Source organism: Halichoerus grypus, chromosome 6, assembly GCF_964656455.1.
Source record: "Halichoerus grypus chromosome 6, mHalGry1.hap1.1, whole genome shotgun sequence".
NCBI lineage: Eukaryota > Metazoa > Chordata > Mammalia > Carnivora > Phocidae > Halichoerus > Halichoerus grypus.
The window spans coordinates 53,470,157-53,496,681 of record NC_135717.1 but is presented as its reverse complement, the minus strand read 5'-3'; the positions used below and the strand labels follow the sequence as shown (position 1 = coordinate 53,496,681).

General features: G+C 42.1%; 1 protein-coding gene across 5 annotated transcripts in view; it reads left to right on the top strand.

Moving 5' to 3' along the window:
- FRMD4A (FERM domain containing 4A) overlaps positions 1-26,525 on the top strand; it is a 596,094-nt gene that overhangs the window by 219,804 nt on the left and 349,765 nt on the right. The gene's annotated exons all lie outside the window — the stretch shown is intronic.

Genomic DNA, 26,525 nt, shown 5'->3' with positions numbered 1-26,525 from the left:
TGTTTCCTCTTCTGTTTAACAATGTGGCACACACAGCCCTGTTGTTTAGATTAATTATTGATTGTAAATTACTTTGAAATCTATGCTGTGTATGGGCTGTTTAAATCACAGCCATCTTCTAAGCTAGGACTATGGCACCATCTGAAATAGACTTTCACATTTCATTCCTTTTTCTCAGAGAGGTAAGAGGAGACAGGGGGACCAGGGTTGGTTCTTGTTCCAACCCTTCAACTCAGAAGGCTTGCTTTTCTTTCTGGATTCCACCAGGACCCACAGTACTGATGAAGCCATTATGCCTTCTTGGGATGAAATGCTTCTGCCTCACACACAGAATTGCTGTGAATATGAGAAACAAATTGTGGAAACGCTTGAGAAAGATAGTAATAATAATATTATGTGCCAGGTCACAAGCTAGTACTTTACTTATATAATCTCTTTCCTTCTCACCTCAGCCCCCAAGTCAAAGGCCATTAGTAACACATCGTATAAATCAGTGCCTGTGCTCTCACACTCCCCACTAAGTAGCCAACTTGTCCCACTTGGGATGAGGACTTTCCCAGTGGTCCCACTAAAAGTTCTAAGTCCTGGGAACACTTCTCAGTTCGGGACAAAACAGGATGGTTGGTCATCACATACATGGGCGCACGCACGCGCATGCACGCGCACACACACACACACCACTAGTATAATACATCATGTACTTCCAGCATTCTGGAGTTGGGGGGACCTCAAGACACACCCAAGAAATCAGAAACCTGAGGTGGAGGGCAGTGAAATCACGTATCCAGTTCCTGCTGCATAGTGGGGCTAAGGATCTTCTGGAGTCAGACAGAAGACCAAGAATCAGTCCACTCAGGGATGTTCTTTATGCCATGGTGACCACTCATAATTCTAAGAAAATACAAATATAAATAAACTCATAGGGGATTTATGCATAACAGATTGTCAAGATAGGCTTTGTCTGTGACTATATGCTGGTCGAGGAGGGCCACAAACTTCGCCTAAAATGGTAGATCCTGAAAGAATGGTAAATCCATTAAATCAATGTTGGAAATAGCCATCTCCCGTTCAGCTGAAAGGGGGCAATTTATGATAAAATGCTTTTTAACAGAAACTGACTGTCCCAAATTTTATTAGTGGGAAATAGCCCTGTTTTCCACTTCTAGAAGGTATGATACAAATCATTAAAAAGTAAACTATGAAGAATTTTTTTAAAAATTAGTTTTTCTAGCCTTTGTTTAGAATACATAAAAATTGATGCAAGTTTTTTTGTATTGGCAGACTTGATGTTCGTATTCATGAATCTGAAGCTGAATTATCAAAGATTAATCAAATGTTCAGTCCACTAAGGCAGAAAAGCAGCCTGGTACATTTGAAAGATTTTTTTGTTAAAGTGATAGAAACCAAAATGAGCTTTCTGTCTAGCCTTTAAACAGATAATTAAATTAATCAGTATACCCCAATCTCCAAGCTACCTAATTAGTTTTACATCTAAGGAGTTAAATAGGAAAGTATAGCACTTTCATTTATTTTACACTTGTACCAAATGTATACATTTACTAGAGAAATATATATCTAGAGTGGAAATATGTGCCTTTAAATATGATGGAGGGCTCTTGAAAGACCTAGATATAAAAGGATTACTGCCAGTCACATTAAAGTTGAAAGCAAAGGATTTTGCAAAAAAAGACAAAAATTGGTTTCAGTGCTAATCAAAACACCAGAGTCCATGCATGCCTGCTGCAATCTGAAAAAGGTGCAGATTCTCGAAGCTGTGAATTGAATTGATAATTCCTCTTGCTGAAATGAACAGTTAATGCAAATCCGTCCAAGTTCATGAATCACATTTGGGACTGGGCAGATGGTCCATCCCCAAAATCATGACTGCACCAATTTCACCGAGAGGAGGTTTTCACAGGACAGTGAGCGCAAATGAATAGATGGGAAGATAGCTACCCACAAGTTCCCACCCTGTTCTGCAGGCTGAGCTCTCGCTGGCGTGTTGCGGTGCCCAATGTGTGAGACAGTCTTTTTTCCCAGCATACCCAGGGGCATTGGGTTGAAAGGCAGGCTCTCTGAATATGAGCTTCTGAGATTTGTGCAATCTCTTTGCTGCAGAAAGAATTTATGATAAGGGAGCATGCTCCCTGCAAGCGTCAGAGCCTCACCCAGAGGTGGTCAAGAAATTGTACCAGGACTGTTGGTTGGAGAAAATAACTGCTAAAATCTACCCTTCATAGAGTAACCCCCCCACCCTAGGAGGTGATGTTCACATCGGCATTTACAGGTGAGAGAACAGAGAGGTAATAACTTGTCCCAAGTCATACAGCTAGTACATAGGAGTTCGAATTCAACCACTTTTCTGTCTCAAGCATCCATACACTTAACCACGGGCCTAGCTTGGCATGAGGTCCCCTATCTTGTGAGAAGGTTTTCAGAGCATTTGACGAACACTTCTTATACAAGCAGATGGGGAGCAGGTGATTCCCTTAGTAAAAAGGAGGAGGATTTCTTCTGGCTTTTAGTAAGGACATGTTTCAAAATATACCTGGCATTTTGTTTTCATTGAGCTTCAGTGAAGCCAACATCAGGAGATATCTGTGTCGTTGGAAAGAGAGTTTGTGACTCACAGTTCCCAAGAAGAGGGGGCGGGGCGCGCCATGCAGGGCCACCCAGGGAAGCATCAGGGTTGGCCAGGAGGCAGAAGGAGCAAGGAGAAAGCGTGGGCCAAAGCCTTTATTGTGGTTTTGTTTTTTTTTTTTCTTCACAGAAAAGAACAGACAAGTCAGGGTAAGTAGCTGAGCAGGTTTAGGATTGGGTGCTTTGAGTAATTTGGGCAAGCTCTGGGCTATAGAGGCGGTCCCCAGTTGTCCTTTACCTGGCCCTGAGCTGATTTAGGGTAGGAGGATAGTGTCCTGGCCTGTAGGAGCCTGATAAAAGGAGCTGGCTGGGGGTAGGGACTCAGAATTGGTCAGTTTGCACACCAAGGTGTGCTTGCAAGCAAATCGTTTGCTATCTCTAGGAATGAGCTCACCCTGGGAGAAACAGTCTGTCCTCAGGTCCACGGGGTGCCAAGATGTCAAAACATCATAAAATGTAGAAAATAAAAAAAATATGACTAATACAACGGAACGCTTAAAAAACCTTCTGTGCCTGTGCCTTTTTTCACTTTCCCCCACGACAACGTAAGCAGCAGTCGTGGCTACAGATATTTTATGGGACGCTTTTGACATTGGTGGGACACACTGTGTCTGCACCGTTTGCAAGTCCATGAGGACGGAAACGGGCCCCTGTGCTCCTCTCCTCTGGGCGTAACCTCTCCTAAATGGGTCTTTATTAGCTCCAGTGCTTGGGTCATGGAAACATTTCTTTAGAAATATGATCATCTGCTTCTTTAACAGCCAAAGTTTTCATTACCTGGAGTTTCAGCCGGGCAAGGTGCGGAGGAGGCACTTAACCAAGCTATTGATGTCATAGTATGAGCTCATACTTAGTTTTTGTTTTATTGCTGTCTTTTGCAATTATCTGCCTGCTTTTGCGCCCATAAACGAAGAAACTGTGGCCGAGAAAGGAATCTGTTTGAAATGTCTGCTCATCCATTGGTGGGCATGGAACAGTAACAGTAATGTGGCCATCAGAGACACGGTCCCACTCCTCTGTTATTTCCCTGCTTAGCCTTGCCCTCTGCTATGTCCCTAGACTGAAGCCACGTCTGGAGGGGCCGCCTTTGTCATGTGGAGGCGCCTGGGGACCCAGTTCCTTTTCAGCTAAGACAGAACCGCATGGAGACAGTCACAGCCCATCACACCCCACTGTTCCTCCTTACTGACCTTTTGCAGAGCCTGATGGCTGAAAACAAGCAGCATGACAGGTGGCTCCAAGTCTTACCTACCCAGTGACCAGTGCTGGTCCCCTAATCTCTCTGTGCTTCAGGGTTCTTTGTTCCTGATCTCTAGAATGCAGTGACATGATAGAGCCTATTTCATAAGTTTGGTAAGAGAAATGAGTTAAATAACCTTTCCAGGGACAGAGTATGGGCTCAAAAATGTCAGCCACTATTAATGATCTTTTGAACAGCATTGTATGTGTGGGCCAGGGTCTACCTGCAGCAAAATCACCTAAGAAGCTATGACAAGGGTCCTACAGAATCGCAGTTCCTAGGGAAGGTTCCAGGATTCTGCACCCCAGCTGGTTCTTACATATACTCAGCCCACTAATGCATGAGAGCCCCATCTTAGAGTGTAGGGTGGCACAGTGGGCGGGATAAGGACTTTGCAGGCAGCCACATCTACCTTCAAAATTTCACCTTACCTCTTAGATAGATCTGTGTAATGCAGAACAAGTTACTGGCTTTGGCTTCTGAGAGCCACCGTTTCAGTAAATTGAGATATTAAAATCTATCTTGTTCAATAAATATTTGTCGGTGATACTATGTATAAGATACTCTTCTAGGTGCTGGGGATAAAAGAGTGACCATTCTTGAAAAATCTGTTTGTTTCAATCTTTGTCAGATCTTTGCAGGTCACTCTAGTAAAGTCACAGTCAAACTCACCCAGATTGGTGACTACCTGTCATGATCAGTGCTAGATCTGAAAATGCGCTGGGAGAGATGACTTGAAGAGTTAGCTTATGGGCTGCAGAGCTACTCTGTTTACATTTTCACAGTGCCCATAAAAACCAGTTACCAAGTCAAACACACTTGAGTTTCAGATGCCTCTTTCTCACCCGGGTCAGCCCCATCTCAGCCACAGTGAAATGCCAGAGCAGTGGGCCACTGGCCACGCCACTCAGCCCAAGAGATAGCGTGGCATGGAGGAAGGAGCACCGGGGGTAAAGTAACTAGCCCAGTTCCATCACCAACTAGTTGGTCGCAGTGGATACAGCACTGCAAACTCCGTGAGCTACAGAACCTTGTTCTTTTTTTTTTTTTTTTAAGATTTTATTTATTTATTTGAGAGAGAGAGAATGAGAGAGAACACATGAGAGGGGGGAGGGTCAGAGGGAGAAGCAGACTCCCTGCCGAGCAGGGAGCCCGATGCGGGACTCGATCCAGGGACTCCAGGATCGTGACCTGAGCCGAAGGTAGTCGCTTAACCAACTGAGCCACCCAGGCGCCCTGGAACCTTGTTCTGTACCATAAGGATGTTGGATTCAGAGAACTCTATAATCTCTTCTGATTTAATGGCTCATGGGCAATCGATTCCAAATGCCATTAGGAATTCTAGGCCCTCCTTTAATAAGTGGTTACCAGGATCCCCACCATCTAACCCCTCATCTCCCACCCTCCAAGTCCGTAGGCTTCTAGTCACTCTTGGGAAAGAAAGGTTAACTTCTGTAGGAAGCCTCTGGCATTGGCTGTCAGTAGAGATGGCACATCTTTTGCAGAATCTGTGCCTGGAATATTAATAAAAATATGCCAGGCTGTATCTGTGTTTTTAACAATTAGTAGAAAATCTTTTAAATATATGGCTCAAAGTAAGAAGGATTTACTTTAAGAAAAATTGCATGTTGAGTGGTCTAGGGCAACACCATGGCTGGAGCCAGATGACCAGCCCCTGAATCTGAAAACAGATTCTGAATCTGCCACACGAAGCTAGCTGCGTCACCTCAAACAAGTTACCCACCTGCTCTGAGCCCGAGGAGAATGATGTTGCCTCCTAAGAGCACTGTAGGGATCTGGGCACTTGGGTGGCTCAGTTGGTTAAGCGACTGCTTTCAGCTCAGGTCATGATCCTGGAGTCCCGGGATCGAGCCCCGCATCGCGCTCCCTGCTTAGCAGGGAGTCTGCTTCTCCCTCTGATCCTCCCCCCTCTCATGCTCTCTGTCTCTCATTCTCTCTCTCTCTCAAATAAATAAATAAAATCTTTAAAAAAAAAAAAAGAGCACTGTAGGGATCAAGAACAATAATGACCGTCTAGAGCTTGGCACACTGCCTTGCATGGTAGAAGACACTCAGTATATAATAGCTTTTTGCCATTATTATTATCATCATATTATTGCACTTTTACAGTCTCCATGACATAGAGCTTGCTACTCAACTTTTGCTTATTTTATTTTCGCTTATTTTATTTTCACTGTATAGGGTCTGCAGAGCTGGTATGATTTTTATTATTTTTTTTAAGATTTTATTTGTTTATTTGACAGAGAGAGAGAGAGCACAGGCAAGGGGAGCGGCAGGCAGAGGGAGAGGGAGAAGCAGACTTCCCGCTGAGCAGGGAGCCTGATGTGGGACTAGATCCCAGGGCCCTGGGATCATGATCTGAGCTGAAGGCAGACGCTTAACCGACTGAGCCACCCAGGTACCCCTGGTATTATTTTTAGATGAGAAATCACTTGCTGGTGAGCCTTGCTTCCCACCCAGTTCTGGTTCAGAGGATCTCACACGGAGGTGGCTTCCCTGTCTGCTCTTCCACCTGAGCTCTCCAGCTAGGCACGTGCCCAGAGCCCAGGAGCGAGACACACCAGCCTGATTCCAGTTGCCTAATGTAGTAAGCTGACGACTGTCTCGTGGCCTCATTTCTCTTCTGTTACGGGCCCTTTCAACTTCAGTGCACACACATGTGCAGAAGGAAGTTGATATCAGAAATGTCACTTCAGCACAGACCAGAAATTGACTACTGTGGTTTTTACAAGTCATGGAGAGTTTATTAAAAATTAACTTGACAGCTAAAAAGAACTCTGACTAGGAGAAGCCCATAAACTTAATGGCATTTATTAATTTATGGGCTATTATTATAAAATAAGTGATCATTCTATAAAAGCAGCGAAGAGCTGTGATTTCGTTAGGATGACGCTCGCTGTCTCCCCTCGCACAGATAACAACTATCCCCACCCTCGTCTGAGCCGGCTTGGGCGCCCAGCAGCGCGCTCCCCACTTCAAATGAAGTGCCTCTTTCTCTAAGCCTCTCTGTCACTTGACGCGTCTATCTCCTTGAGATCAGTCCCTAATTCTGACGATGAAGCCTGGCAAAAATGATCAAGAAGACAGCAGAAGAGGCATAAAGGGATCCCAACTGGGCACTGACCACCCCGGGTCCTTTTCCCAATTCAGCCTCTTGCTGGCAAGACCTGCCCCCTCTCAAGCTTCTGTTCCTTTACCTGTAAAATGAGGGCTTGCATAACTGGCTCCTGGTATCCTTTAATAATTGCAAGCCATGCCCAGGATCCGAAAGGTCATCTGGTCCAGTAAAGTGTTGGCAAACAACCCCCAGTCCAGGTGGGACTCATCGTCTTGGCCCTGGAACCAACATGGCATGAGGAAAGAGCAAAGCACCAACAAAGGACACTCCCTGCTTGTCAAATCGCTATTCCCCACGAGTCCAGTAAGATGAAAGAGGGTGTGAGGTGCTGGGGGGCTTAGGACATTGTGGGTGTGGGGGGTGCCTTTCTGGACTAATCCATGCATAGGTGCCAGTTCCAGTGTCCACAGGCTGGAAAAATATGGAAAAGAGAAGGGGATATAGAACATCAAAAAAGCCTTCAGTTGGTACCTAAGGAACAAATTAAAAAGTGCGAAAAGTAGCAGAGAGAGCGGATGCTTTGGATATAAATGTCTCTCTCTAGGACACTGCAGGTGCAGGAGATGGAGGGAGTACTCGAGCTGCCCAACACCAAGACCACAGTCTTACCGAGTGTAGAGGTGTTTGAGGTGTTGAAGGATGCACAGAAGCAAGTCTACACAGCTTGTTAGTCTCTGGCCAGTAAACATGTTGTCTAAAAAGCACTATGTATTTCACCCATGTCATTAAATACCATTACTGTCAAGGCTTGATTACCTGAAAATTAGTGCTGGATGTTAAAAAAAAAAAAAAAGGTGGAATCAAGAACCATAATTTTCATTCATGGAAATATTAGAAAATTCTTTCATTTTTATCTCATCTACTTTCCTTACCTTTTTGAGATATAAATATGCCTAATGTTTATTGAATGTTTATTTGATACCGGCCCCTGTTTTAAGTGCTTTCTGTGGCGTTGTATGCTTAATCTTCATGTGGACCTCATAGGTGTTTGCTATTATTACCACCGATATGTAGATGGGACAAGTGCAGCACCCCAAGTACGTACATGGGTGACGAGTAGTAGAGATGGGATTTGAACTACCGGCGAGGATCTACTCTTAACCTCTCTGCCACACGAGGGACAGGGGCTGGGCCCCTCCTACACTGCGGTGCCTGACGACTGGGGTCAATGAGAAGGAAGACGAGGCATCTTGGTGCCCTGCCTTGGCACTCCAAGATGACCAAACACTGGACTGTTCCAGTCTCTAAGGGAAATTCTTCAAGACCTAGAGGTAGTCTTGTTTCCTTGTTCCTGTGAGGAATTCTTAGGACTCATTCAGAGTGTGGAGCCTTAATTCAAGCAGTCAGCAGGGAGAGGCTGAATGCGGACGTGTCCATCTCCACAGAGAGGGATGACAGCCCAGGGTGGCAAGAGGTTCATGTGGTGGAACAGGAGACATGGGTTTGGAGCCAGAAGACCTGAGTTTGACTTTCACTGTCTTTGGACTGTGGGTAACTCACAGAACTTCTTTGAGCATTTGTTTCTTCATCCATAAGATAGGGGTCCCAACCCCCAGCACATGAGAAAACAGATGTCAAGCACTATAAAATGCAGCATGTCTCAAAGAGCACCTTGCACATTATAAGAGCTCAATGAATGTTGAGTGAGGCAGTCTCCACTCTGGCCTCAGGTCACCCAAGGCACAGCCTGGGTATCCTCTGGGAGGGAGGGCGGGGAGAAAAGCCAGCTTACTAAAGTGTGCCACTGAAAACGGGTCTCATTGCCTCTGGCCCTGACTAAATGTAAGCTACATGTAAGATGCGACACACAGAAGACTTCCTCAGAGCCAGAGTTTTAAAGCCTTGAACTTGTTCTCATAGCCATATCAAGGTTTTTCCCACCCCATTTGGTTTGGTTTGGGGCAGTCTTGCTGGGAGACAAGGGACAAAGCAGAGTGATCCTCCGGGTCCTTTCCACTGTTGGGATTCCAAAAAAAACCCCAAGAATGCTACAAGCAGGGCTGTTGTCCCCTCAGGGTCCGGCAAAGCAGAGAGAAGATGAACCTCTGGCTGCTATTTATTAGAATTATCCAGTCAAAGAAATGGTCTCCCGCAATGAGATGCTGTCTGCCTCTGAAATCTAATGACAAGGCTCATTAATCCTTGAAGCTATAGTGATCGTCAGGTGGATTGGGGCTTTCACCATTGTGTTCTATTTTGCACAACTGGGTTCATTTTATATGATCTCTTCCCTTCCATCTTTTCCTTTCCCTACCCTACGCCCTAGACACATGTGGGTGAGTGCACAGGAGCAGGCCCATCCCCATGCCAGGTGACACGTGTGTCACCTAATAACAAGCAACAGGAATATGTGAGATATCAAGCTTCTATGAGAATGGGACTATTTCTGAGTATTTCAGAAGATGAAATCTATTACTTAATTTTAAAATCCTCTGAACATTAGACATGAAACCTCAGTGCAAACAGGTCTGTTCACCTTGTGTTTGCTTCTGAAAATTAATGCATTCATCAAACTTTATGAGGATGCAACCCACAAGGTGCAATATTAAACTCCCATGTTTCAAAGGACCTCTGTGCACTGACATGCGTGACCTCCTAATGGCAGGGCGACGAAAAGGCTTTCCATTCAGATGGAAGGGGATGCAGAAATTGACATTTTGCCAATACAAATCATCATCACTGCAAATACTGAGGGCACACTTTAGAGTTTACGAAGCACCTTCATGTGCGTTTTCCACTTTGAGCCTCATAACAACTGGGAGAGGTCGGTGGACTAGACAGTATTATTACTATGATTACTGTTCTTACCCTCATGTGATGAATGAGAAGGTCAAAGCTCAGAGGTTGCATAGTCATGCTGCTGCAGAGGAAAGGCCTGCCCTCCAGCTGACTAGGCTCAAATCTTACATCCCAGTAAGCAAGAAGAGTTTTGAATAGGAACAACAGTTTGGGGCCCAGAGGATGACTCTTCCAGCATGTATTTCTTGTCTCATGGATCGTCCTCAGTCCCAGTAGCATTTTCAGTCCATTACAGTACCTACCTCGGTACCATGCATGGTAGATCCCTGGATCCCTGGCATCTCCTTGCTTCACTGAGTGTTTGAGAGACCCTAAGCTGGCCCTCATGAAAACTGCAAGGTTCTCCTAGACCCAGGCTCTGTGGTAAGAGGGTCCAAGTGGGGAACTCCAAGGGCTGCCTTCCCAGAAAGCCCCGGACACTCCCCTCCCCTCTACGCTGGCTGCATGGTTCCCATCTCCTCACCCAGCCCCTGCATCTCTCCATCACTGCGTCTCCCCTCTGCTCCCTTACTTGGGAGCTCAGGGAGGACAAGGCCCACATCCCATTCAGCTTTGCATTCCAGGGCAAGTTGTCACATTCAGGGGATATGTGTAGAATGGACGTATGAAGAAATCAATTAAATAATTAATTATTAGGGGAAAATACAGACAAGTGTAGGGAAAGGCAAGTTAGCGGATTTTACCCATGTTGATACTTTGTCCCCGCAAAACAAATAGTGATGTGTTTTAACAACCATTCACCTTTTAGCTTCTTAAAATGACGGTTTTAACTCATCTGTGCAAATAACAAAGCAAACCCAAGCACATTTCATTCCTTGGCCATCCTCAAAAAGTTCCAGGTCCTTAGTAAGCATGCAGGTAACCCAGTAGAGACTGGAAGGGATTCATACACAAGTCTTCATGACACAGCTGCTGGGCTTGACCCACACTGGGTGGATGACTAGGTAAAGGGGTACGTGGTGGGCTGGCCTCATAGTCATGGAGCTCAGGAGTGGCAGATGGATTTAAGCCCAGGTAGCCATCCAGTTAAAGTCAGATTCTTCTAATAAGTATGAGTACCCTCCTGTGGTTAAAGATAGGGGGTGTACAACAAGGAAAACAAGTCTTGGGCCAAATTCTGCCCAACATACATTTATCAGTAAACAGGCATAGACACAGAACAGAGCCTTTTCCTATAACTTGGGGAAGTCCCACTCTCTGTCTTTACAACAATATGAGAACATCGCTAATGCAGGCTTGTTATTTAATGGAACATATATTTACATAATTTATTTAATGTAATATATATCATATACAATATACATTAATGTTTAATCAAATGTGAATACACATACTACATACACACACATGCACACACACATATATATATAGCCAATATTTAAGAATTTTGTATCATACATACCCAGTGAAACTTCACTCATTAATAGATAAAATATTTTAGCCCAAGTTGGGCTAAAATACACTTTTCCACTGTTGGTTTAGAGAAGCAACACAGTATCCTGAGAGGAGGCATGGTACTGGAAGCAGATAGACATGGGTTCCAGAACTGTCTCTGTTCTTAGGGGCCGGGAAAACTACATAAACTCTTTAGGCCTCGGTTTCTCAATTAGGAAAATAGAATTGATAATAAGTAATGCATAGTGTTGTTCAATCTGATAATGGAAGTAATGTATTTAATAGGTGCTCGGATTGATTAGGTACAAAGGAAATAATGTTTCTTCCCGTTCTTGCCTCTCCTCTTCCCAGTGTAATAAAATAATCCCATGATCAAGATTTCATGAGGACATAAAGTACTTACTGGAGAGGAGAAACCATTGTTTGAGAGATGCAGACCATTTATTGTTTGCATGCAAATACGAGTATAATTTCAAATAAGCCGTATCTAGTCACCACAGATGACCCTGTAGAACCTTTTCCTGGCAAGTCTATTAGCCAGAAGTTGGCTCTGGTAACCAATTATTAAGGGCATCTTTCTCTGACTATATTCTATGGAATAGTAGACTGTCACCTAATTCTGGGTAATCTCCTCTACCTTTCTGCAGGATTTGTTATATTATAAGCTTCTACAGGATCGAGATTAAACCATCTAAGTCCCTTGAATTCAAGACCTGCAAGCTTTTCTCTTACGCAGCCTTCCATCACCCCATCCCCTGTGGTTAGCCAGGGCTTACCCGTGTTTTCTTCATAAAATCCCCTCCTACCCTGTGTGGGTCTCCTCCTCTACCCCGGTTGGAGTCACCTCCATTCCAGCTGTGTGCAACCGTATGTAAGCAGATGGACTGATTCTTGGACACTTCCCAGAATCTATAGGGACTCAATAAATTTTTAAGGGGAAGGGACTAGTTTTACAACCAAACCTGTGTACAGATCAATCCAACACCCTGCTGGCTGAGCATTTCCTCTTCTATGTGTTCATTAGGCATGGACTCTGAAAGCATTATTTTCCAGGGGCACAGAAATGCTGTTGTTCCGCATAGCACTTTATAGCTTTCACAATGGCTGTGATGTCTTCTCAACTATTGGTTTTGGTTGCTGTTGTTTTTTCTCATCTGTGTATATCTAACATTTTGGCCATGAGACAGCTGATAATTCATTTTGTTGAAGATCAGGTCTTAAACATTTGTACTGCCTGAATCTGATCCTCAGTTTCTGGACGAATGGAAGATTGGAGCACAGAGCCTAAATCTAGGGGCAGCTGGTATAACTTTGAGGCATATGCCCGCCCCACCCCTTTCACTGCTCCCTGTTTTACTCTGTCCACTGAGACCCTATTCTATAACCTGCACCCTCACAATGCACCTTGACTACATTCTGCTAACCATCTGAGTACTTTGCTGTTGTCATGGTACTAACTACATAAAATGTAAAAGGAACTTTTGATGACCCAACTTGTACAGGGCAACTTTCAGTCTCCCAACACCTGAGTTTTCAGGGACTTCAACTTGACCTTTTGGGTGGTCCTAATAGCATCATGAAAAACCCATGAAGATAGCTTACTCTTTTCCCTGAACTGCCCCTCACTCCATCCCCTCCCCTTATAACAGCCCTTGCGCAAGCTAAGACATCACTACATTAGCCTTCATCCAAGATCTTTCCCATCATGGATACCAGCCATGTAATATCTCAGCTTGGGTCCCAGTTATATATTCATTTTGGAGGGTACATTCACAGTCTTTTGTGCTTAGTTTCAATCACACAACCACAAAACCAACCATGCAAAGATGATAGGCAAGTCAAGTGAATCGCCCGGGAACTTGAAGAATGTTACATTTCTTGCAGAGAACCCAGTGGATTTAGAACACTTCTTTTTATACCAAGATACTTTCAAACTTTATCTCCTCTATCTCCTTGCAGCCAACATTCATGTCATTCCCATTCCCAGCCTGCTAAAGGAATTATAAGAAGTATATCAATCGGCAAGATCCCCAGGAAAAGCATATGAATAGAAGATAATGCCTAGCACCAACATCTTGAGCTAAGAGATGGCGACACCCTGAGTTTTAGCCTGGGAAGTTGGTATGCGTGCTGGTAACGGAGTATCCTCAAGGAGCAAGCCTTGTCCTTGTTTCTCTTCTCTTTTTCTAATACTATGCTATTTTTCTTTAATTGTTTTTCCTTTGGCTCTTTCTCTCTTTCCCTTCATATAAATTATAAACATATGTATATATTTTCCTAGTAATCAGTATCCCTAGCTATACTTTACCAAGACTGCATTGAAGAAACAAGTCTCATAACTGGGAGGTGCAGGGTTAGGGAAGGGTAGAAAAGCTATTTTCCAGAAGCATGTTTTATTACTTCTGTGACTTAAATATCTCTATCTCACCTCATTTTCCTTTAAGGGTAAATATGTAGCAAACTGAGACACACTGATAGGGGATCACAGTGAGAAATGAATGCAGACAAAAAACTTATTAGCATAGTTTCCTCTCTTCTAAAAAAAATAAAATCCTCCCCTTTCCCAAAATAACTGATAAATGATCCTTTTTGGTGATGGTTGTGGTGCTACTTTTACTGCTATCAAATGCCTACTTCACATCTTGCTGAAAATTAGAGCTTCGCAGATCTGGACAGCAAATGTGGATGATTGAAGGATGGGGTAAGGCCACTAAGGCTCAGAAGACACTAGACTTTAGAAGACCAGTTGACTTCAACTCACAGAATTTAAATCTTAAAAATATTTTAGAATTTTTCTTTTTCCCAAAGAATGCTTAACAACTTAGAAGAGTTAGGGTTATGTGAATCCTGTATTATGCCAAAAATCGCATAGCCGCAGTTATTGTATTTGGCTTCCTGGTATCTCCTTCACTGGACATTATCCTGGAGAAAGAAAAACTTCTGACTTCCCAAGGCCCCACTTGTGCCCAAACTCAGCCCAGTATCTCCTTGACCCCAAATTGCCTTGCTTCTTCTTATCTACTTGGCCATCAAACTCTGGTTGTTCAGCTGATCTCCACTAGATACCCCGAAGAAAGCAGTCTTATTAAACATTCAGCATAGAGAATGAATGGTCAATGGACTCAAACCTTCCCAAGAGAATTTTTATTTTATGGAGGAAGTTGTTAGTATATATCAGTGTCTAATGGATAGAATATCAGGTGTAAACACCCACATTTATTGAAAGCTTATTAGATGTTGGTCACAGTCCTTTGTGCTTTGTGTCAAAGCCACAAAACTAAGAGAAGCGGCCTTGTAACACAGGGAAAGAAGTCCTTCCCAACACTTTACCCTCTTCCTCTCACCCCAGCCACCAGCTCCCACTTATCCAGTGTCCACCCCAGTGTCCACCATCTCCTGGTGTTCTCACCCAGTCTTAGCCTCCTTCATTCAATGCTTACCTTGGAGAAGTGCTGATCTTCCCACACATGTGTTTGGTCATCCCCTCTGCCCCATTATCACCCATATCCTAAGGCACCAAGAGAACCCAAGTTCCAGTCGACTCACCTCCTAACAACAGAGTTTAAGGACAATAATAATTTGGATGTTACATTTTGTTTCCATCTGATGGCAGAAAACCACTGGATCATTTACAAAGAAAATTTTTCCATTTAAAAATTTCTAATGTAATTCATCCTAAAACCAAAATTTTCTCCTGTGTTTTGGTAACATAGGCATGAGGTATAAACGGTGTACTTACCTTTCAGCTAAAAAAACAGGATTTACACAATGGCCAGTGTTAATATGAACTTTGTTTAAAGGTTATGTTGCATTAAATAGACTTCCACCCCAGCCAACTCAGATGCCAGCTTGATTTAATTTTGGTCTCTGTGAATATGGCATGGAGGGCATCTGTTTCGGGGGCACTAACTCAGCCCTGGATTTATATTTGCTCTTGACTGGTTTCTGAGAAACTGAGGTCTCAATGCTCTTACAGGTGGAATGGCCACATGGAGCAGCAGAAAGGCAAATCAAGAAAATGATGAAGACACAAGTATTCAGGGATCTGGGCTTTTTTCTTCGAAAGGAGTATATGCTCTGGTACATCAGTGACCTCAGTTTATGCCTTTTGCTAGAGAATAATTACTAAAGACTCACTGGTATGGATCTTGTCTTGCAACCCTTCAATTCCCTTTGATTAGATGCATCAATCTTGGTCTGAAATCCTTGTATCTCCTTTTAAGAAGCTAAAGAAACTTCCTTGGGCAATGCATCTGTCAACTCATTGATCTGAAACATACCCTTCTCCCTAATCTTGCTGATTCAGTGTCAGTCTGAGCTGCTCACCTTTGCAGAAACCATGTCTGTGTTTGTTCATTGTGGCATGCCCAGTGCCTAGTACAGTGTCTAGTGCACAGCATGCATTCAATAGACAGTTGTTGAATAAATGAATGAACCCAGATATAGCACTACAGCATGGATAACAGTCTCAAGGCACTTCAAAGACCCGGGGTAGATGAGTTGTCCAGTACTCCTGAAGACCCAAACCAACAGCGCTCTCTTATCAGGTCCATTCTTGCTCAGACTGAAGACCAGCTCTTCACTTCTCTACCTCTCTTCATGGCTTACCCTCTTTGACCAGATGTTTTACCTTCATCCAATTCTTCTCCAATGAGCTGCCCTTCTATACTGCTAATAAAATGTAGGTAGAAGAAGGAGGCTAGGGGAAAAAACAAACGAAATGAAAGATTAAGGATATCAGGTGTAAACATCCACCTGATTAAGGATTAAGGATATCAGGTATAAACATCCATCCAGATTAAGGATGAAGAATGTAGTTTATAGTTGCCATTTTCTTTTCTTTTCTTTTCTTTTTTTTAAAGATTTTATTTATTCATTTAAGAGAGAGAGAGACAGAGCACAAGCAGGGGGAGAGGCAGAGGGAGAGGGAGAAGACTCCCTGCTGAGTTGGGAGCCCGACATGGGCTCGATCCCAGGACCTGGAGATCATGACCTGAGCCGAAGGCAGATGCTTAACCATTTGAGCCACGCAGGCGTCCCTAGTTGTCATTTTCAAGTCTCAGTTCTTTGAACTGTAACTTCTGTTACAAGTATTTTATCTTCCAAAATTCTAGGAAGACTGCTTGGGGAAGGAGGAGGCAGTGGAAAGGAGGTAGGTTAGCTGCTGGATCACACCCCATGGGGATCTGCCCAAGTTGGAGGGTCTCCAGGGAGGAGCAAGGGATGGGACATGGCACCATGCTCAGAAGGGGGTAGAGAAGGCAGGGGGAAGTTGGCAGTGCAAGGGCTAAGGGAAAGAAGCTGAGCAGTTCTGCTGAACATGAGATCTGAGGGGAAGAAAAGTCTAAATGCACTGTGATTTGTGTGTGAGCCATCCCTTGAATAACACCTAAGGTGAAGACCTGTTTGTTCTTCGAGGCTGATGACTATTGATTGGTATTGAATAGGCTGGCTCTAGAGGCAAACCAATGATACTTGATTAATATTATTCTCAAAATAGCCAGAGACAGATAGCAAAAGTTAGAAGGGAAAATAAAGGCCAAGAGAATCCTCTAGAAAAGCTGTAATTCCCAAATACTCAGTTTCATGAGCCATGAAAATATTAATAAATTTTTTGAAGCTAACTTAAATGTTGCCAAGGGAAGCCACTGGGGCAGGGGGATGGGGCTCTACCCTACATTAACACTATCATAAGTTAAACACCAACAAATTGGAAAATATATACTTTTAAAATGAAATGCAGTTTTTAAAACTAAATACATTTAGCTATGTGGAAACTCCTTTACAACTGTCCTTTTTTTTTTTTTCACATTTCATCATGGACCAATGAAAATTCTTCATGCGTCCCCAGACCAGTGTTTATGAACAGCCGCCCCAGAGGCTGCAGGGCACACAGGTTCCTCTGACCCCAAGGAAACTTAAGAACGCTCTCCCAAGAAAACACATATACACACACAAGCTTTTGCAGAGAACTTCAGGGAGTCATCTCTAAACTAAGTACTTGTGCCCCAGAGAACCCATTGCACTAATAGAGATCAGTCATTTGAATTAAAAGTACCATTGCCGGTAGTTTTTGCAATCTTATCTTAATTTTATAGCTGTGCATACTAAGGCATGACAGTTCAATAACTTACAGTCTATTACCATGTGAATTAGTGGCAGACCAAGGAATAAAATTCACATGACCTAAGTTCAACATTGACTTAGCCAAACTACCTAACACTGAGAATATAACATAATGAGCAAATGACATTTCCCCAACAATGCAGAAAAGTAAATCAGCAAATCTACTTTCTTACTACCCTGGAGGCAGGAATAGGGATTGGGAGTGAGGGATGGGGGGGAAGAAGGTAATTGGAAACAGTGACAATAGACAGAGAACAAAAGCCTAGCACTTTCACATGAGAGAATAATATAACCACAAATCATTCAGGATGTTTTTAAGAGAGAGAACTGAGTAAATCAGATAGCTTCCTTCAATTCGCTTTGCCTGAGGGGTAGAGGGGGGATCCAGGAAACAATTCCAATTAACCCTAACAAAATTAACATCCTAATATGTGAAAATCCTGAGTTCAGCTGCTACCCAGAAGGCTACGATAATGCATGTGTGAGAATTTTGAGCTCACACATATGGAAGTGATATCAAATGTAAGGTATTATTATTTCTGTACTATGTAGTCATTTTCAGTGCTAAGGAAAAGACAATTCCCCTCCCACCCTCCCTAACCTTTTAAATTTTTTTTATTTTTTAAATTAATTTATTTTTTATTATGTTCAGTTAGCCAATGTAGAGTACATCATTAGTTTCTGATGTAGTGTTCAACGATTCATTAGTTGGGTGTAACACCCAGTGCTCATCACAACACGTGCCCTCCTTAATACCCTAACCTTTTTTAGCTCCCAAGATTGAGAACTCCGAGTATAGCTACTTAGCACAGTCCAAAGTCAGATTTAAATATAAATATAATGAACAAAATACAGTAAATGTACCAGATTATATATAAATGTGTATAGAATCAATCAAAGCTTTATTGAACTAAATTTTTCTGTACCACACTTGAGTGATACAATCACAGGAAAACAAATAAATATTGGAGATCTATTATATATTATTTGTTTTTCATCATAACTGGTTCCCTCTCCCAAACATTCCCCTCAGATATTTGATATAATCACAATCTAGAGAAGCCATCAGTGAAATGACACACTGTTCCTTCCATTGACACCAGCAAAACCTTCACTCCTCCCTGGGGCCTGAACCTGGAAAAGGTGCACTTTATAATACCTGGAATTCCTGCTGAGGTGTTAATGACTTGATTCAGTACTCCTCTCAGGTATCTTTAGCCTCCGAAAGATGTGCCTAGAAAGTACATTGCTTAATGTATTAAAGTGAATTTCTAATGGTAGAATCTCGGATGAAAAACACCTGGTTAGAGAACATACTCGCAGTGGAAGGAAACTTTCCCAGCACAAGTTAAATCTCGCTATATTATTTTTTGATATCTAGAATTGGCCTCAGCCCTGCTACTGCTATTACTAGTAATGAGATGACTCTGTTTATGTATACATGTATGGGTGTGTGTCTATACCAGTGTTGGTAATAAGGCAGCAAGCCAGGGGACTGATACATTGGTGTTATTTCCTATTTCTGCTATTATAAGTAAGGCTGATTTTCCCAAGCTTAACTTTTTTTCTTTCAGTTTTGTTTTATAGAGTTTTAATTTTTCTTTTTCTACCCTATACTGGTTTTAATGTTTAAAAATTTATTCACTTCCATGAGAGATTTACTGAGATTTTCTGTGTGACTTACTGTATCACAAGTTTTTGTATGGACTCCTGAGAAGGAGGTGTATTCTTTGAAGGACAGAAAGTTAGATGTATGTCTGTTGGTACAGCTCTATGATCGTTAACATCCTTCCATAGTGTTATTTGATTTTATGTATTCGATCAGTCGTAGGCTGAAAGATGTGCATTTAAGTCTCTCATAACAATAACAGTCCTGTTTCTCCCAATTTCTCTTTATATTTTTTAGTAGTTTTGCCTTACGTATTTTTATGTTAGGTTATTTACTACATAGAGTTTCATAACTTTTGATGTCATTGCGGATTCTGTGTCCTTCACCAATATACTTTGACCTTCTTAGTTTTTTGTGAGCCTTTTTGCCATGAATTCAGTGTATAGCACACAAGATATAATCTCTGCCTCTGAATCCCTCAAATGGTGGTTGCTCCCTATTGTACTTCTGTGTGCTTTTTGTATAGTTTTCTCTCTTTTTCTAACACACACATATATGCAATTTTTATCCTCCTTACTCATCCTCTCTATCCAGACTCAGCATTGCCTTGTTTCTTTAACAAATATCAAGTGCCTACCTGAACTACAATCAGCCAGATTCCTGATCTTAAGGCACTGAGGAAATAGACATGCACCTCCGCATACCCTGAGCACACAGGTTGGCTCCCCAGTCATCTGCATCAGAAGAGGCATTGGCTCAACTGTCCTTGCGGGGAGGTCAGTCCCCCATTTGGATCTTCAGTAAGAGCAGCAGTTTGAAATGCAAGACATCCCATCCAATTCCTAGCGTGGCTCTCCTGTACCAAGATGTGTCTCCTCCTCAGCTGGCCAGGTTTCTGCAACTCTGACTCAGTGCAGTATTTCTGAACATTCTCTCCCCGTCATGTATCTCTACCAGCCCACACCCATTATACTTCACATCCAAAGGCTGTACCGTCCAGATGACACTGAGCTACCACCAGTCTCTTATCCCCATCCCAACCTCCCCCAACACATACACACATGTCCTACATTCCTCCCACTTCACATTTCCTCCTTTGTTGTTTCCTGGAAGTCACAGAATGCTTATGCCAGTATAATTATGTTAGGGTCAATTAGGGGCTAGGAACCTGGTCACCTCTAAATTAGTCCATTAGCAGAGAGTACTAGAGGGGCACCCGGGTGGCTCAGTCAATTAAGCAGCCAACTCTTGATTTCGGTTCAGGTCATGATCTCAGGGGTCATGAGATAGAGCTCCACATCAGGCTGCATGTTCAGAACAGAGTCTGCTTGAGACTCTCTCTCTCCCTCTCCCTATCCCCCTCCCCCTGCTCATGTACACACAAACTCTAAGTAAGTAAGTAAGTAAGTAAATAAATAAATAAATAAATAAAATCTTTAAAAAAGAGAGAGAGAGAGTACTATAACCCTTTTCATGCTTTATTCAGGCCCTGAGTCTGAGCCAGGGGGACATGTAAAGAAGAGGGAATGATGTGTCCTTATCTTTTTTCATGGGGATAGGGCTTCTTTGTTTTATAAAATTAAGCATGGCTAGGTTACTGTTTATTTTATTTTAATTCCAACAGCCTTTCTAATAGTGGAAATTTCTCCCAGATTCTGTTTCTTGAGGTTCCAGTTTGAGGCACTTGAGTGAGTTCTTATTCTCTGTGACTTAGGTATCTCAGGGGGAAATTGGAGAGGCTGCACTGAGGCCTTTGCTTCGATGCTACTTCAAATGTGAACCAGAAAAACAAAGTTCAGCTGAATGAGGCAAGGCCACTCTTCTCCATCTGCATCCTTCTGTTACTGGTAGAATAAAACAGCAGTGATGAGTGTGAACAAGGATCCAATAAGCCAACGACATGGGTTTACAACCTGGCCAGCCTATTCTCCCACTCAAATTAGGTAGTGCTATGAAAATGCTTAAAAACGGTATGACATCCAGTAAATATGTGGTGGCTTTATTATAATATGTTATTATCACTGCAGTTTTGCCTTCTAAAATTGCCTCTGCTGCTATGTCAAAGAATGATCCATTTCCTCAATGTTAAAAATAAGCAAAATATTCTGATTGCTGAAGCTCATCAGAGCACAACAGTCATGGGAACCAGCAAAGTGCCTTTAAAAGTTCAGGGGCAGAAGAAATCATACTTTCCTGAGAATAAGCATTTCTTGTTTTCCAAAGGCTAAAGAGAAGTCTTCCCCTCTGGTGGCCATGGCAATGTCGGGCGCGGGAATTGGATACTCGGATGGCAGCCTTCCACAGGACCCTGTTTTACAATAAGAAGTATTTCTGGGAGGCCTGGAAGTGGCCGTAAGGGCATGTAATTTAAAAGCACTATGAAAGGGAAAGTGGAACTGTGAACACATGCATTCTTTCAGCGAGGCTGTAGTTAGGGAAAACACCAATATAAAAATAAGCTATTTTTAGGACCTCAATATCTCAGCTCCGTGAATGCTTCTGAGTCATATTTTAAGAGGACGACACACTTGGTACTGTTGGGCCACAGCTCCCATCCAGCTGGGGGGATTAAGTGGCATTCCATTGTGGAGCACTTCCCAGCAAAATTGCTAGTGAGCTTCTGATTGCAAAATCTTTACCCTTGGTATTGACTTAAGTAGCAGGAAGAACATGACTTGATTTTTCAAATCCCTGGTTGATAGGCTGCTGTTATTAAGCTTTTGAACCATTCATCCCCCACCCCCCCATGCCAAGGTCTTGGGGAAGCTGTAAAATTTCTCTTTCTGTTTCATAATTTTTTAGTGAGCTAAAAACCTGTGGGGCAATTTTTCAATGGCACGCATATAGCAAGTCAACGAATTCTCATGTTTTGACTACAGTGTCTTTTATACAGAGGCAGATAGGAAACTCTAAGTAGCTCGGAATGCACCATCGGGAGAATGCATACCAGCTGGGAGGCAGCTAAATTCACATACAAGATTGTGTGCTTAAAGCAGTGATCCCCAGTCTATCCTAATTTGATTGGATAATGGCCAGATAGTTATTGAGCTAGAACTACATGCTCAGCATTTGGTTGAAACCTGGTGCGTTTCAAAAGAACAATAAGGAGTGGATCACTAAATTAAGGATATGCAATTAAAGCTTATAATGTAAGACTTTTTTTTTTTTTTTAAGAGAAAAGGGAATATGGTGGAAAGAACTTTGGCTTTTATCTTTAATTTCGGATATGTTATTTGAACTTTCTGAGCCTGTTTCCATATCTGTAAAATCTCCCAAGATAATAAAATAAACCTAATAGTGTTGTTGAGAGAATGATAACTTAATAAGTATAAATAGCATAGCGAATGTCTGGCTCATTTTGATGAGGCACATCAGGACTAAAGCTAGAAGAAGCATCTGGATCTTGCCTCTGCTTTGAAGAGTCAGAGATTGACTCTTGTCAATTTCCAGAGTAATGCAGGCTGGAGAGATAGACACACAGTAATCACAGCACTCAGGAGACTGAGGTGGGTCCTAAGGTGCTATTAATTTGAATGCATTTTTATAGTTTTAGATTGATTACTTAGAATGGAAAAATAAGTTCAAAAATAAGTACATCTGCAAAATAAGTATATTCTCTCCTTCCTATGTGCAAGGCTCTTAAAATAGTGTTTGGCACATGGTAAGTGCTTCATTAGATAATAACTAGATGTAAGTTATTATCAGAAGTGCTTGTAAACAGGAAACATGCAATGTCTGAAAGATCAGCACATTATGTCCCTGTAGACAAAACCACTGGGGATTAAAACAAGGAAGTTGGAGTAATAAAATAAGGACCAGCGCAGTGAGTTAGTGGACACTGTGGAGTGCCCACCCACAACTCAAATACCTCCCCCACTTTTTTCTTAACATTTTGGTCAGGTACCGACCACTCAGGAAAAGCCAACCCAACCTCAGTTCTGTTGGAAAACCTAGGTAGGCGAGGGCAATGCTATCCTTATCCCAAGCAGTTAATTCAAGTGCAGCAGTAGGAATGTGACTAATGGTCATTGATGAATCAATCACACCGCAAGTCCACTCTAACTCAGGACTTGAGTTAGGCAAGATAATCATTTCCTCACTGGTTAAAGTTGAGGATTCTGGAACTTGCCACTGAAGGCATCCGGCCAGAAACAGAGGACACCGGCTCCGATGGATACACCATCTCACAAGAGGAAGTCTTGCCAGTGAGACCAGAAATGTGAAGTTCCTTGGCTAAAATGCCTTCTTCTTCTTTTTTTTTTTTTTAAAGATTTTATTTGTTTATTTGACAGAGCAAGAGGAAGCACAAGCAGGGGGAACAGCAAAGGGAGAGAGAGAAGTAGGCTCCCCACTGAGCAGGAAGCCTGATGTGGGGCTCGATCCCAGGACCCTGGGATCATGACCTGAGCTGAAGGCAGACGCCTAACTGACTGAGCCACCCAGGCACCACTACAATGCCTTATTCTTATCCCCATCTTAAAGATAGCTTTGCCATTGGTAAAAAACCTTGAAGTCCAATGACCAATACTCACTTTCCCAGGAGCAATGGCCTATCAGACTCTGCCTGTGTTTGTCTCTGGAAGGGTCTTTTCTCTATGCATCTATGGCTTAACAACCCTACCCTTAACCCTCAATTTGGTGAATATCCTTCTACACATCTCTTTAATCAGATATACATAATCTTATACAAATGACATCTTACTGATGTATGCTCTTTTGTAACCTGATTTTTCCCCTAAACAATATGTCTTGAATAACATTTTTTGTCTGTAAATATAAATCTGCCTCATCATTTTTTTTGTTGCATAAATACATTGTGTATTAAACCAATTTCTCTTTGAAGGGCATTTAAATGGTTTCTGAGTTTTTCACTGCGTATAGTATGTTGTATATACTCTCTTTGTACTTGTCTAGTTATCTCCTTGTGGTGAAGCTCTAGAAATTACATTTTAGATTCAAAGCATATACACATTTGATTCATTTTGTCAAGATTCCTTCAGTTACAAAGAATAGGAGTTCCGATTAAAGAAATAAAAACATAAGGAATTGAGTATAATTACATAACAAGAAGTTTGGAAGTTGGGACATTCTAGGGTTAAGTCAGCAACTCAGTAATGTCACCAAATACAAGATTTTTTCCATCCTGTTCATCTGGTATCTTCAGTGTACTGGTCCAGTTCTCAAGCTTATCCCTCATGGTTACAAAATGGCATCAGAATTCCAGGCATCACATGACAACACCTGTAAGAAGAGGGGCATTTCCTCCCATACATCTCTTTTTACCCAAGAACAATGTTTCCCAGAAGCCCCTAGCAAATTCCCTCTTGTATCCCTTAGCCAGAATTGGCTGGACACCTAATGTGATAGCTAAGAAAAGTTTAGGGATGAGGAGAATACTGACAAGGTGTTCTCGGAAAGATTGTGTCCACTGTATTTTCACCATCAGTACCTGTTTTTCTGCCTTTTGTCAATCTGATAATACATAAAAAAGATACCTTGTTTTTATATTTATCTACTTATTGAATATCTTTTCAAATATTTATTGGCTGTTTTGTAAAACTGCCTGATTATATCCTTTGCCCTTTGTTCAAAATTTTTTTTCTTATTGGTTTGTAAGTGCTCTGGGTACATTAGGAAAAGTAAGTCCTGTGTATTAGGATCCTAGATGCTGCTAATTTCTCTGCTGATTGGCTATCTGCCTATTAACATTCTTTACGGTGAATTTTGCCATTCAGAATTTTTAATTTTTATGTAGTCCAATTTATCACGCTTCCCTTTATGGTTTCTGGCTTCATTATTAAGTTTAGAAGTCCATGCCAACTCAAAGATCAAAACACATTCACCTGTGGTTTTTTTTAATATTTCTTTTAAGTGGTTATCCATCTGTCCCAGCAAACATTAAATAATTCACCTTCTCCCCAGTAATTGGAGAACGCCATCTTTATAAGATACTCATTCCCTTATATGTAAATTATTTTTGTACACCAGTTTTTAAAATGAAGCACTCAACAGATATTTACTGGTTTTTTTCAATGTTGAAAGCACCTTGCTTATGGATGAAAGTAGAAACAGAGATGAATCAGACCCAGTGTTTGTCTTTAATCATACCCATGCCTGTTATTAAAAAGTACAGGTACTGGACCAAGAGTGATTGGTTTGATTCCCAAGTTGTCCACTTACAAAAAGTTGTAACTTCATATGACCTGGAGCACAATACTTTGCCCCACTGTGCTTCAGTTTTCTCTTGTACGAAACAGGATAATAATAATAGTACCTATTTCATAGAATTGATGTAATAATTAAATGAGTGAATTCATGTAAAATGCTCAGAGTGTGGCACAGAGGGAGGGCATAATAAATGCTAGCTATTGCTTAAACTTGGAGGTAGGGCATCATAACGTTAAAGGCACACACTCTGGACTCACAGTGCATGGGTTGGAATCCTTCTTCCAACACTTACCAGTTGGGTTAGTTACTTAACCTCACCATGCCTCAGTTTTCTCATCTGTAAAATGGGGATAGTAATGATAGTACCTACTTCATAAGGTTACTGTAATTATTAAATAAATTGACACATGTAAAGTGCTTAGAGTAACACCTGATACATAGTAAGCGTAAAATACATAAAAGCTATTTTTATTATCCAGGGGATATCTTCACTTGATTCCAGACAATTTCAGATCCTGACAATAGAACTAAAGGAAGATGGAAAATGATTTTGGGGTGCTCATGGGGACCTTGCCTTCTTGAACCACGCAACTGAATAAGCAGAGGGATAGTTTCCAAGAAATTCCACCTCTAGCTTCTACATTTTTCTGTGTTTTGGAGTAATAGCATTGGAACTGTAGCAGAAATGCTAGCCACATGGTTTCATCTACACACAAACATTAGACTGCACAATGACTTTCACAAAACATCATTAGATTTAGACCAGGTTTGCTCTCTCTTTCAATCCTGATATGATTTGAAATTATCAGAAAGTAGGCATGCATTGAGTTTTGTTTTTGCTTTCTCCTCAATTATATCCAAATCCATTATTACTGCCTTGACTATAGGAAACATTTTTAGTTTGACCAGGGCATTTTTCTCCTGCTCCCACCCATCTTCTAAACCAAGGGTAGGCATTATACATGATTATGGCAATCTAAAACTCCACATGTGGCCTCTGAGCGCTGCACATTGCATTTGGACCTGTGGTTTAGCCGGTGGGTGTGTGTCAACAGGCACAGCCAGTCCACTCTCTGGAGACTCTGCAATTGCAGGGAGCTCTGTGGCACGTTGCTTCACCAAAGGGCCGCATGCTGCCCTTGAAGACTGCCATGCTGGGGGGTCCACAGCACTGTAGTCAGCCCATCCCCTTCTGGTCATACAAGGCGTGGAGAGAGGGCCATGAGAATCCACTCTATGCTCACAGGGATTAGGTCCTTGGTCAACAATGAATGTCTGTATTTATCCTTTTTTGTGAAATGAAATCAATTTTTTTCCTCCAATTTCAACTGTACCATAGAAAATGGCAAGTCCTGGATATGAATAGTAACATAGATGTTAAAAAAAATACTCTACCTTTTTTTTCTTTC